The sequence below is a fragment of the Triticum aestivum genome, chromosome 7B, assembly GCF_018294505.1.
Source record: "Triticum aestivum cultivar Chinese Spring chromosome 7B, IWGSC CS RefSeq v2.1, whole genome shotgun sequence".
Lineage (NCBI taxonomy): Eukaryota > Viridiplantae > Streptophyta > Magnoliopsida > Poales > Poaceae > Triticum > Triticum aestivum.
The window spans coordinates 434,452,559-434,463,326 of NC_057813.1; positions in this window are offsets into that span (position 1 = coordinate 434,452,559).

The following is a 10,768-nucleotide window of genomic DNA, read 5'->3' on the forward strand; positions in this document are numbered from 1 at the left end:
TAACTGCGATATGACGCATGCGTGCGAATGCTGTCCCACGCATGCCTCCCACGTCACACGGGCGCACACGACCCCCAGGTCGTGCGTTCAACGCGGGTCGTGGATAAGCGCAGCGGACGGAGCAGTTACCGCGGTAAAATCTGCCTGAACTACCCGCGCACCGTTCTAGGCCTAGCCCAACAACGTGCTGCGCTTATGTATGGCCCAGGCCCGGGGGCTCCCGTCGGTGTACAAAAGTAGGTGCTCTGCTTTTGACCCCTTTACTTGCGCACGGGCAGTCAGAGCCACCCGCCACGGCCACGCATAACAGGGCAGGAAAGGGAAGCCGGAGAGAAGCCGAAGGCACAAGACAAACAAAGCAACAACAAGGACGAAGGCCACAAAGATCGGATGGACAAAGTAGTTTCCCCGGCAAGAACCCTTGCCGGGGCAGCCTCGGTGGCCCCGGCCCACACCAGCTGAGCAAGCCACCTTTGAGCCCACAAACGCTAGACAAACGCATTGGGATAGGGCTCGGGAGGCACCTCCGTGGTGGCATGCAGATCTTTGTGAAGACAAAGAATAGTCAAGATCAAATGAGGATAGGAAGGCAACAATCCTCACCAAGATCCTCACCGAAGACACCCACAAGACCCTCGGCAAGATCCTTGCCTGGGACGCCAGTGCGCCACGGCAAGACCCTTGCCGGGCCACCCGGCAAGACCCTTGCCGGGCCACTCGACAAGACCCTCGCGAGAGGCAACCGCTGGGCCACTGCCAGGCCCGCGCCAGCTAAGTCTCTGCTGCCGTTCGCATCCAGCTGCCGACTCAACCCGCTGGGCAGGCACCTGCATGGAAACACGCAGCCCTTCGTGGAGTCTCCACCACCGCGACCACCTCAGCTGCCTGCCTACCTACATGGCACCGCATGCATCACTGGCCAGGGCGCGTGTCAAAGCAAGGAGGAGTGGCAACGGACGGGATGGGCCTCGCCCCTGTCCCCGATAAAGTGAAGGGACATCTAAGCCTCGCATTAAATGTGCTTTGTCCTGTAATACCAGTGATAAGCTCATAGCGCTGTAGCACTTTACACCTCCCGCGTGCCACTATGGCAGCCCCTTTCGCCTATAAAAGGAGGCCCATTGCGCACTGGAGAAGGATAAGGCTCTTTCGAACCTAGCAGCACCCAGAGCTAGTTCAAGTGCTCCAGAACACTAAATACATCTACCAAAGCAGGATCGTAGGATTTTACGCATCTTTGGGTAAATTCCCTTTGTGCTGTCTGCTGGTCCCGCTCTTCTCACGATCCCCGCGCCCCGCAACCGTAGTAGGAATTCCAGTGATTCCATATGTCAGGACCCCGACTCAATGCCACATCGATCTAGCGTGTAACACCTCATATCACTTTGCGGCCTCACGCACTGTATTCCCACGGGTGTCGCCTTACCTTAGCCCGGGACCGTTTGCGCCTTTTGGCACACGTATATGACAGTGTCGCTAGCATCCATATGATAAGGAGCCCGGGCTGACATGGCTAGTCGTAAACCCAAAGTGGCACAGACTTACAGGGACAGGCATCCATGACCCAGCATCGAACGTGTCGGTCATCAGCGAGTGAATCCAGGCTGTAGCACTGGGCTAGCAGGACTCCGGTGAACCGGGCTGTAGCGGGCTAACAGGACTCCGGTATTCATCGCGTGACATTTCCCCGAAGGGACAGACACAGGAACGAAGAAGGACACATGCCGGCCAGCCTAAGTGTTCCGGAGCAGTAGCAAGCTACCATGGCTCGGTGGAAACACTAGGAGACATTTCCCGATAAGAGAGGCTACTAAAGATAAACAACTAGATAGTCAGATCCCACACATACCAAGCATTTCAATAACATACACACAATATGCTCGATATGTGCAAACACAACATGGCATCACAACATGACTCTACAACTCAAGTAATTTATTCAATAGGCTCCGAGGAGCGAGATATTACAAACAGGGGTCTCATGACCCAACATTCAGAGCATACAAATCAAAGCACAAGCAGAAGCTATCATGTCTGGGTACATACATCTATAAATGAAAAAGGCTGAGAAGCCTGACTATCTATCAGATCCTGCCGAGGGCACAAGATCGTAGCTGAGGTAACAAGCTAAACGTCGAAGTCCATGCGGAACTACTAGCGAGACCGAAGTCTCTCTGCAAAAACATAAATAGGCAAACGTGAGTACAAATGTACCCAGCAAGACTTACATCAGAACTAACTACATATGCTTCATTATCAACAAAGGGGATGGTGGGGTTTAACTGCAGCAAGCCAGCTTTGACTCGGTGGCTATCCTGAACTACGACTGCAAGTAACTCTTTTGAGGTGGCGCACACGAGTCCACATATTCACCATATCAATACACCACTATGGATTCGCTCCCGTCCCCCTACGAGAACGCCATCCATAGCACTCACGCTTATCTTGCGCATTTTAAAGTATCCACTTTCACTTGTCTATGAACTGATATAAGCAACCCAGAAGTCCTTTTCCGCGGACACGGCTATTCGAATAGATGATGATAACCCTGCAGGGGTGTACTTCTTCATACATGTTTCCACCACTTAGCGTCTGCACACGACATGTGCTCGGCAGACTTCAAGCGAAAGCCGACGTGGGTGTAGACCACGACCTACCTAAACACTCAAGTCTCTAGTCCAGGTTTATCGCCTATTCGGGTTCCATCCATGAGGAGATCCGGCCGGAGTTTCGCTCACAGCCCCAAACGATGTGAACAGGGTTCCGTGACACCAAACAGGCGCCCGGTATACCCGGCCACGTGCCTACCGCATCACAGCCCACCCCTACGGTCAGCGCTGTCCACGGCCTCCAGCATACTACAAACACCAGAAACTACTTGCAACTCCTGGACAGAGGACAAGGGTGAATAAGAAGTCGAGCGGGGTCATATTTCAGGGCCCAATGTATGGTAGTAGCTGAATCATGGATCACAAACACAGAACTCAGTTCCTGAGGACGGCTACAATGAGACAACCCACCATGTACTCCTACATGGCCTCTCACCGCTACCTTTACCAAATCGTGTTCACACACTTAGCTCACACACAGTAGGACATGTTCACACACCTCTGATTCATCCCCGATGAATCAGACCTGACTCGACTCTAAGCAATAGCAGGCATGACAAACAAGCATGAATGAGTAGGCACAACAGGGCTCAAACAACTCCTACTCATGCTAGTGGGTTTCATCTATTTACTGTGGCAATGACAGGTCATGCAGAGGATAAAGGGGTTCAACTACCGCAGCATGTAACAGATGATTCGGTGTTGTCCTAATGCAGTAAAAAGAGAGCAGGAGCGAGAGAGTGGGATTTTATCGGAATGAACAAGGGGGTTTTGCTTGCCTGGCACTTCTGAAGATAACATTGAGTCTTCGTCAGTGTCAACGATCGCATCATCGGTGTCACGTCTATCGAGAGGGGACAATTACCGGCAAATACAGAAAAGACACGATCAATGCAATGCACAATATGATGCATGCTATGACATGGCAATATGAATGTGTTTTGGGCTAATGCACCTAAAACCAGATTAAATGAAGTTGGTTTGAATCCAAAATTCAAATTCAAACTCCATATGGGGTTATTTAAATGTCATTCACTTCATTTGTCCTAAACAGTAGTGATAAGTTGTTCTAACATGCATGAAAATGGTACAGATGGATTCCTTGAATTTTTCTGATAATTTTTCATATATAATTTATTTAATTTGGAGTTACGGTTAATTTTCTATGATTTTTAGAAGTTTTAGGCATTTTCTGGAATTTCCTGAATATTTAGAATTAAAATAATTCCAGAAAATGAATTATGGCGTCAGCATGACCTCATGCTGACCTCAGCAGGTCAACGGGCGGTCCAGGTCAAACCTGACGTGTGGGGTCCACACGTCAGTGACACAGGGGCTAATCCCGCGTTGACCCGGGCTTTGACCCACTACGGGGCCCACTGTCAGTGGCTGTGGGGGGGTGTTTAGAGCGTCATTAGTGCTAATTAGGCGTGCCACGTCGGCAGTCGCCGGAGTGTCGCCGGCGACGACCACGGCCGACAGCGGAGGTGCGCCGTGCGCTCGCTACGGAGCACCATTTGACGTGCGGTTTGCTCCTACGGGTTCCTGGGAGGAAGGCGCATCTAAAGAGGTAAGTGACAGCAGCTGGGGTGGCCGGAGCTGCCGGCGGCGAGCTCCTTTGCGGCTGCCGGAGTTCGGGCAATCTCGGGGTCGGGGTTAGGAAGCACGGCAGGAGGAGCTGGGGCGTGCTACGGACTCCTGAGATCACGATGAGCACGTCAGTGGGCTCGGATACGAGCTGGGGTGGAAGAATGGACTGACTCAGATCAGAATGTCATAAGGTATAAGGAGTAAAAAAAGAGCCTTACGTTCCAACCCACAAACAATTCCCCTACATATAACTAAAGAATTTCTAGACTCAACATCGACCAGTTTGGCTTGGAGAACCTACAGGCAGTCCGGCTCTGATGCCAACGCTGTCAGGACCCCGACTCGATGTCACATCGATCTAGCTGGTAACACCTCATATCACTTTGCGGCCTCACGCACGGTATCCCCACGGGTGTCGTCTTACCTTTTCCCGGGACCGTTTGCGCCTTTTGGCTCACGTATATGATAGTGTCGCTAGCATCCATATGATAAAGAGCCCGGGCTGACATGACTAGTCGTAAACCCAAAGTGGCACAGACTTACAGGGACAGGCATCCATGACCCAGCTTCGAACGTGTCGGTCATCAGCAAGTGGGTCCGAGCTGTAGCACTGGGCTAGCAGGACTCCGGTAAACCGGGCTGTAGCGGGCTAACAGGACTCCGGTACTCAAAGCGTGACATTTCCCCGAAGGGACAGACACAGGAACGAAGAAGGACACATGCCGGCCAGCCTAAGTGTTCCAGAGCAGTAGCAAGCTACCATGGCTCAGCGGTAACACTAGGAGACATTTCCCGGTAAGAGAGGCTACTAAAGATAAACAACTAGATAGTCAGATCCCACACATACCAAGCATTTCAATAACATACACACAATATGCTCGATATGTGCAATACAACATGGCATCACAAAATGACTCTACGACTCAAGTAGTTTATTCAATAGGCTCCGAGGAGCGAGACATTACAAACATGGGTCTCATGACCCAACAATCAGAGCATACAAGTCAAAGCACAAGCGGAAGCTATCATGTCTGAGTACAGACATCTACAAATGAAAAAGGCTGATAAACCCGACTATCTATCAGATCCTGCCGGGGCACAAGATCGTAGCTGAGGTAACAAGCTAAACGTCGAAGTCCACGCGGAACTACTAGCGAGACCGAAGTCTCTCTGCAAAAACATAAATAGGCAAACGTGAGTACAAATGTACCCAACAAGACTTACATCAGAACTAACTACATATGCTTCATTATCAACAAAGGGGATGGTGGGGTTTAACTGCAGCAAGCCAGCTTTGACTCGGTGGCTATCCTGAACTACGACTGCAAGTAACTCTTTTGAGGTGGCGCACACGAGTCCACATATTCCCCATATCAATACACCACTATGGAATCGCTCCCGTCTCCCTACGAGAACGCCATCCATAGCACTCACGCTTATCTTGCGTATTTTAGAGTATCCACTTTCACTTGTCTATGAACTGATATAAGCAACCCAGAAGTCCTTTTCCGCGGACACGGCTATTCGAATAGATGATGTTAACCCTGCAGGGGTGTACTTCTTCATACATGTTTCCACCACTTAGCGTCTGCACACGACATGTGCTCGGCAGACTTCAAGCGAAAGCCGACGTGGGTGTAGACCACGACCTACCTAAACACTCAAGTCTCTAGTCCAGGTTTATCGCCTATTCAGGTTCCATCCATGAGGAGATCCGGCCGGAGTTTCGCTCACAGCCCCAAACGATGTGAACAGGGTTCCGTGACACCAAACGGGCGCCCGGTTTACCCGGCCACGTGCCTACCGCATCACAGCCCACCCCTACGGTCAGCGCTGTCCACGGCCTCCAGCATACTACAAACACCAGAAACTACTTGCAACTCCTGGACAGAGGACAAGGGTGAATAAGAAGTCGAGCGGGGTCATATTTCAGGGCCCAATGTATGGTAGTAGCTGAATCATGGATCACAAACACAGAACTCAGTTCCTGAGGACGGCTACAATGAGACAACCCACCATGTACTCCTACATGGCCTCTCACCGCTACCTTTACCAAATCGTGTTCACACACTTAGCTCACACACAGTAGGACATGTTCACACTCCTCTGATTCATCCCCGATGAATCAGACCTGACTCAACTCTAAGCAGTAGCAGGCATGACAAACAAACATGAATGAGTAGGCACAACAGGGCTCAAATAACTCCTACTCATGCTAGTGGGTTTCATCTATTTACTGTGGCAATGACAGGTCATGCAAAGGATAAAGGGGTTCAACTACCGCAGCATGTAACAGTTGAATCGGTGTTGTCCTAATGCAGTAAAAGAGAGCAGGAGCGAGAGGGTAGGATTGTATCGGAATGAACAAGGGGGTTTTGCTTGCCTGGCACTTCTGAAGATAACATTGAGTCTTCATCAGTGTCAACGATCACATCCTCGGTATCACGTCTATCGAGAGGGGACATGTCAGGACCCCGACTCGATGTCACATCGATCTAGCTGGTAACACCTCATATCACTTTGCGGCCTCACGCACGGTATCCCCACGGGTGTCGTCTTACCTTTTCCCGGGACCGTTTGCGCCTTTTGGCTCACGTATATGATAGTGTCGCTAGCATCCATATGATAAGGAGCCCGGGCTGACATGACTAGTCGTAAACCCAAAGTGGCACAGACTTACAGGGACAGGCATCCATGACCCAGCTTCGAACGTGTCGGTCATCAGCAAGTGGGTCCGGGCTGTAGCACTGGGCTAGCAGGACTCCGGTAAACCGGGCTGTAGCGGGCTAACAGGACTCCGGTACTCAAAGCGTGACATTTCCCCGAAGGGACAGACACAGGAACGAAGAAGGACACATGCCGGCCAGCCTAAGTGTTCCAGAGCAGTAGCAAGCTACCATGGCTCAGAGGTAACACTAGGAGACATTTCCCGGTAAGAGAGGCTACTAAAGATAAACAACTAGATAGTCAGATCCCACACATACCAAGCATTTCAATCATACACACAATATGCTCGATATGTGCAAATACAACGAAGCATCACAACATGACTCTACGACACAAGTACTTTATTTAAGGCTCAGTGAGCCATACATAACATACACACAAAGGTACGGGTCTCACGACCCAACATACAAGTCATACAATCATACAAGCTAACAGCGGAAGTAACTTGTCTGAGTACAGACAACTAGTAAAATAAAAGAGGCTTGGAAAGCCTGGCTATACTATGTGGTCCTTCACAAGCTCAGGGTCACCACCTGGGTCTTTAGCCTACTCGTTGATGTCAACGTCTACATAGAACCCATCAGAAGGGGTTGCAGCGTCTTCTGTAAAAATGTAGATTATAGCAACATGATTACAAAGGTACTCAGCAAGACTTACATCAGAACCTACATACATGCATAGTATCAAGAAGGGTTGGTGGAGTTATTGCAGCAAGCCAGCTTTGACTCTTGGCTAGACTATCCTACGATACTCCATTTGAAACAGTTTTGCGCACACGAGTCCACTATTCACCACTTCAATACACTACCGAGGATCCACCTCCGTCTTCCTACGGAAGAGCCATCCTCGGCACTCACACTTATCTTGAGGCTTTTAATAGTATCCATTTACTTGTCTATGAACTGTATAGGCAACCAAGTAGTCCTTTACCGCGGACGCGGCTATTCGAATAGATCATGTTAACCCTGCAGGGGTGTACTTCTTCATACATGTTTCCACCACTTAGCGTCTGCACACGACATGTGCTCGGCAGACTTCAAGCGAAAGCCGACGTGGGTGTAGACCACGACCTACCCAAACACTTAAGCCTCTAGTCCAGGTTTATCGCCTATTCAGGTTCCATCCGCAGGGAGTCCGGCCGAGGTTTCCCATACGGCCCCGAACGATGTGAACAGGGTTCCCGAGATACCTAACGGGTATTCGGTACACCGTGCCACGTACCTACCGCATCACAGCCCACCCCTACGGTCAGCGCTGTCCACGGCCTCCAGTAGGCTACAAACACCACAAACTACTTGCAACTCCTGGACAGAGAGCTAGGGTGAATAAGAAGTCGAGCGGGGTCATATTTCAGGGCCCAATGCATGGTAGTAGCTGTATCTTAAATCACACATACAGATCTCAGTGCTTAAGGTCGGCTTCAATGAAACAACCCACCATGTACTCCTACATGGCCTCTCATCGATACCTTTACCAAATCGTGTTCACCACACCACTCTCATTACCGACATAATCATTTCACTCTAGCCCATCACCCAGATGAACCAGACCTGACACGACTCTAAGCATAGCAGGCATAGCAAGGTAGGAACAACACATACATATGGCTCAATCAACTCCTACACATGCTAGTGGGTTTCATCTAGTTACTGTGGCAATGACAGGTCATGCAGAGGAAATGGGTTCAACTACCGTAGCACACAGCAGTTTGAATTGCGTTGTCTTAATGCAGTAAAAGAGAGCAGGAGCGAGAACATGGGATTGTATCGATATGATCAAATGGTTGGTTGCTTGCCTGATGGTTCGTTGCACGGATACGGTTCTTCGTTAGGGTAATCACGGTACTCCTCGGGGACAGATCCTGTCGCAAAGGACACCGATACACAAACATCACCAAACAATATGCAACAATATGATGCATGCATGAAACATGGCAATATGAGTGTGTTGGGCTAATGCAACTAAAACCAGATGTGTTTGAACAAATTTGAATCAAAGATTCAAATTCCAAATTCAAATATGGCCTTTTAAAGTGCTTTTCCTTGTTCTGATTAAAACATCAATTTAACTTGTTTGATCATGCATGAAAATAGTACAGATGGATAGATTGGATTTTTCTGATCATTTTTCATATATAATTTGTCCAATTTGGAATTACAGAATAAAATTTATGAATTTTTGAAGTTTAATTAATATTCTGGAATTTCCTGATTTAATTTAAATCCAGAAATATAATTACTGTGTCAGCATGACGTCAGCATGACGTCAGTGGTCAACTGTGGCTGGTTGAAGTCAAACCTGACGTGTGGGGGCCACACGTCAGTGACAGGGGGGGTTAAACAGATTTAAATTAATCCTAATTACTTAATTAGTGGCACTGGGGCCCACTGTCAGTGTCAGGGGGGGTTGACTAACAGTAGTTAGCGCTAACCTAACCACCTGGCCGACAGGGCCCACGCGTCAGTGACCCTGGGGGGTCAAACCCCAGGTCGGTCAAGTCAAACCCCACCGGCGACATGACGCCGGCGAGATCCGAGACGGCGGCGAGAGTGCTTTTTGCCATTCCGGCGACCAAATGGACGGCGGAAGGCATCTACGTGTTGCTGAGGCTGAGCCGCGTCTATTGGTGGTGGTGGTTGGGCTCGAGGTGGCCGGAGTTGACGGCGGCGAGCTCGGCTGCGGTGGCCGGAGTTCGGGTGCGGTCGGGATCAGTGTTGCAGGGGGTTTGGGGAGGCGTTGGTGCGTTCTACGTGCTCCTCGTGATGTGTGGAGCACGATGGCGAGCTCGGTTGGGCGCTACGGCGACCGTGGCCACGACGGCGACATCGCCGGCGGCGTGGAGCTTTCGGTCGAGGTGGAGCTAGGGCCTAGAGGTCGGGAGAGACCAGGGAAGAAGGGGGAATCGCTCCGGGGGCTCACCGCGGTTGCAGTGGGCGTCGAAGCAGGCTCGGGGACGCGCCGGAGACGACGAATTTGACGGCGACGGTGGTCGGAGTCCGAAGAGGGGAACGGCGACGTGGCGGCGATGTAGGGCTTCCGGGGACCCGTGGAGCGGTGGGGAGGAAGAGGGAGTTGTGGCGGAGCTTCTGAGCTAATCGGGGGAGCGAGGGGTGGTCGGAGGCGGTGGCTATGGCGAACGGCGGCGACGGTCATGTTCGGCCGAGCGAGAGAGAGAGCGAGAGAGAGGAAGGAGAGAGCCAGGGAGAGTGAGAGAGAGCAGGGGGAGAGGCGTGGCGTCGTCCAGGGCGTCGAGCGAGGAGGGGAGGCCAGGCAAGCAGGCGAGCAGGTGGCGTGGCGCGGTGGCGCGCGCGCGCGCGCCGGCCACACTCCCCTCCCTCTGTCTGGACGAAGACGACAGAGGAGGGAGGTGGGCTGGGCTGGCTGGGCCAGCCAGCTGGCTGGGCCGCACAGTGGAGGAGCCCAGGTAGGTTTTTCCCCCTTTCTTTTCTGTTTTCTGTTTTTATTTAATATATCTGCAACTTTGTTGAATTAAATAAAATACCTAGACAACTCCAAAAATCACCAAACTACTCCTGGTCCATAGTTGGATTATTTCCAACATGAAACATTTTAGTTTGGAGATATTTGAGCATTTAAATATTTTATATAATTTTAAATGCCCAAATTCAAATAGTTATGATTTAATTCAAAAACCCTAGGATGGCCTAGGAAAATGTGCACCACTTTTGCAGAGGTTCTGAACCAAGACAAAAATGATGGGCATTTTAGAAGGGCATTTCAGGTTCATTGAAAATTATTTTAGTAAACCCTAGTTGGTTTCAGAGGGGACTGGGGGTTCTGTCATCCCCATTTCAGGTTTCTGCTGAAAGAGTAAACATGAT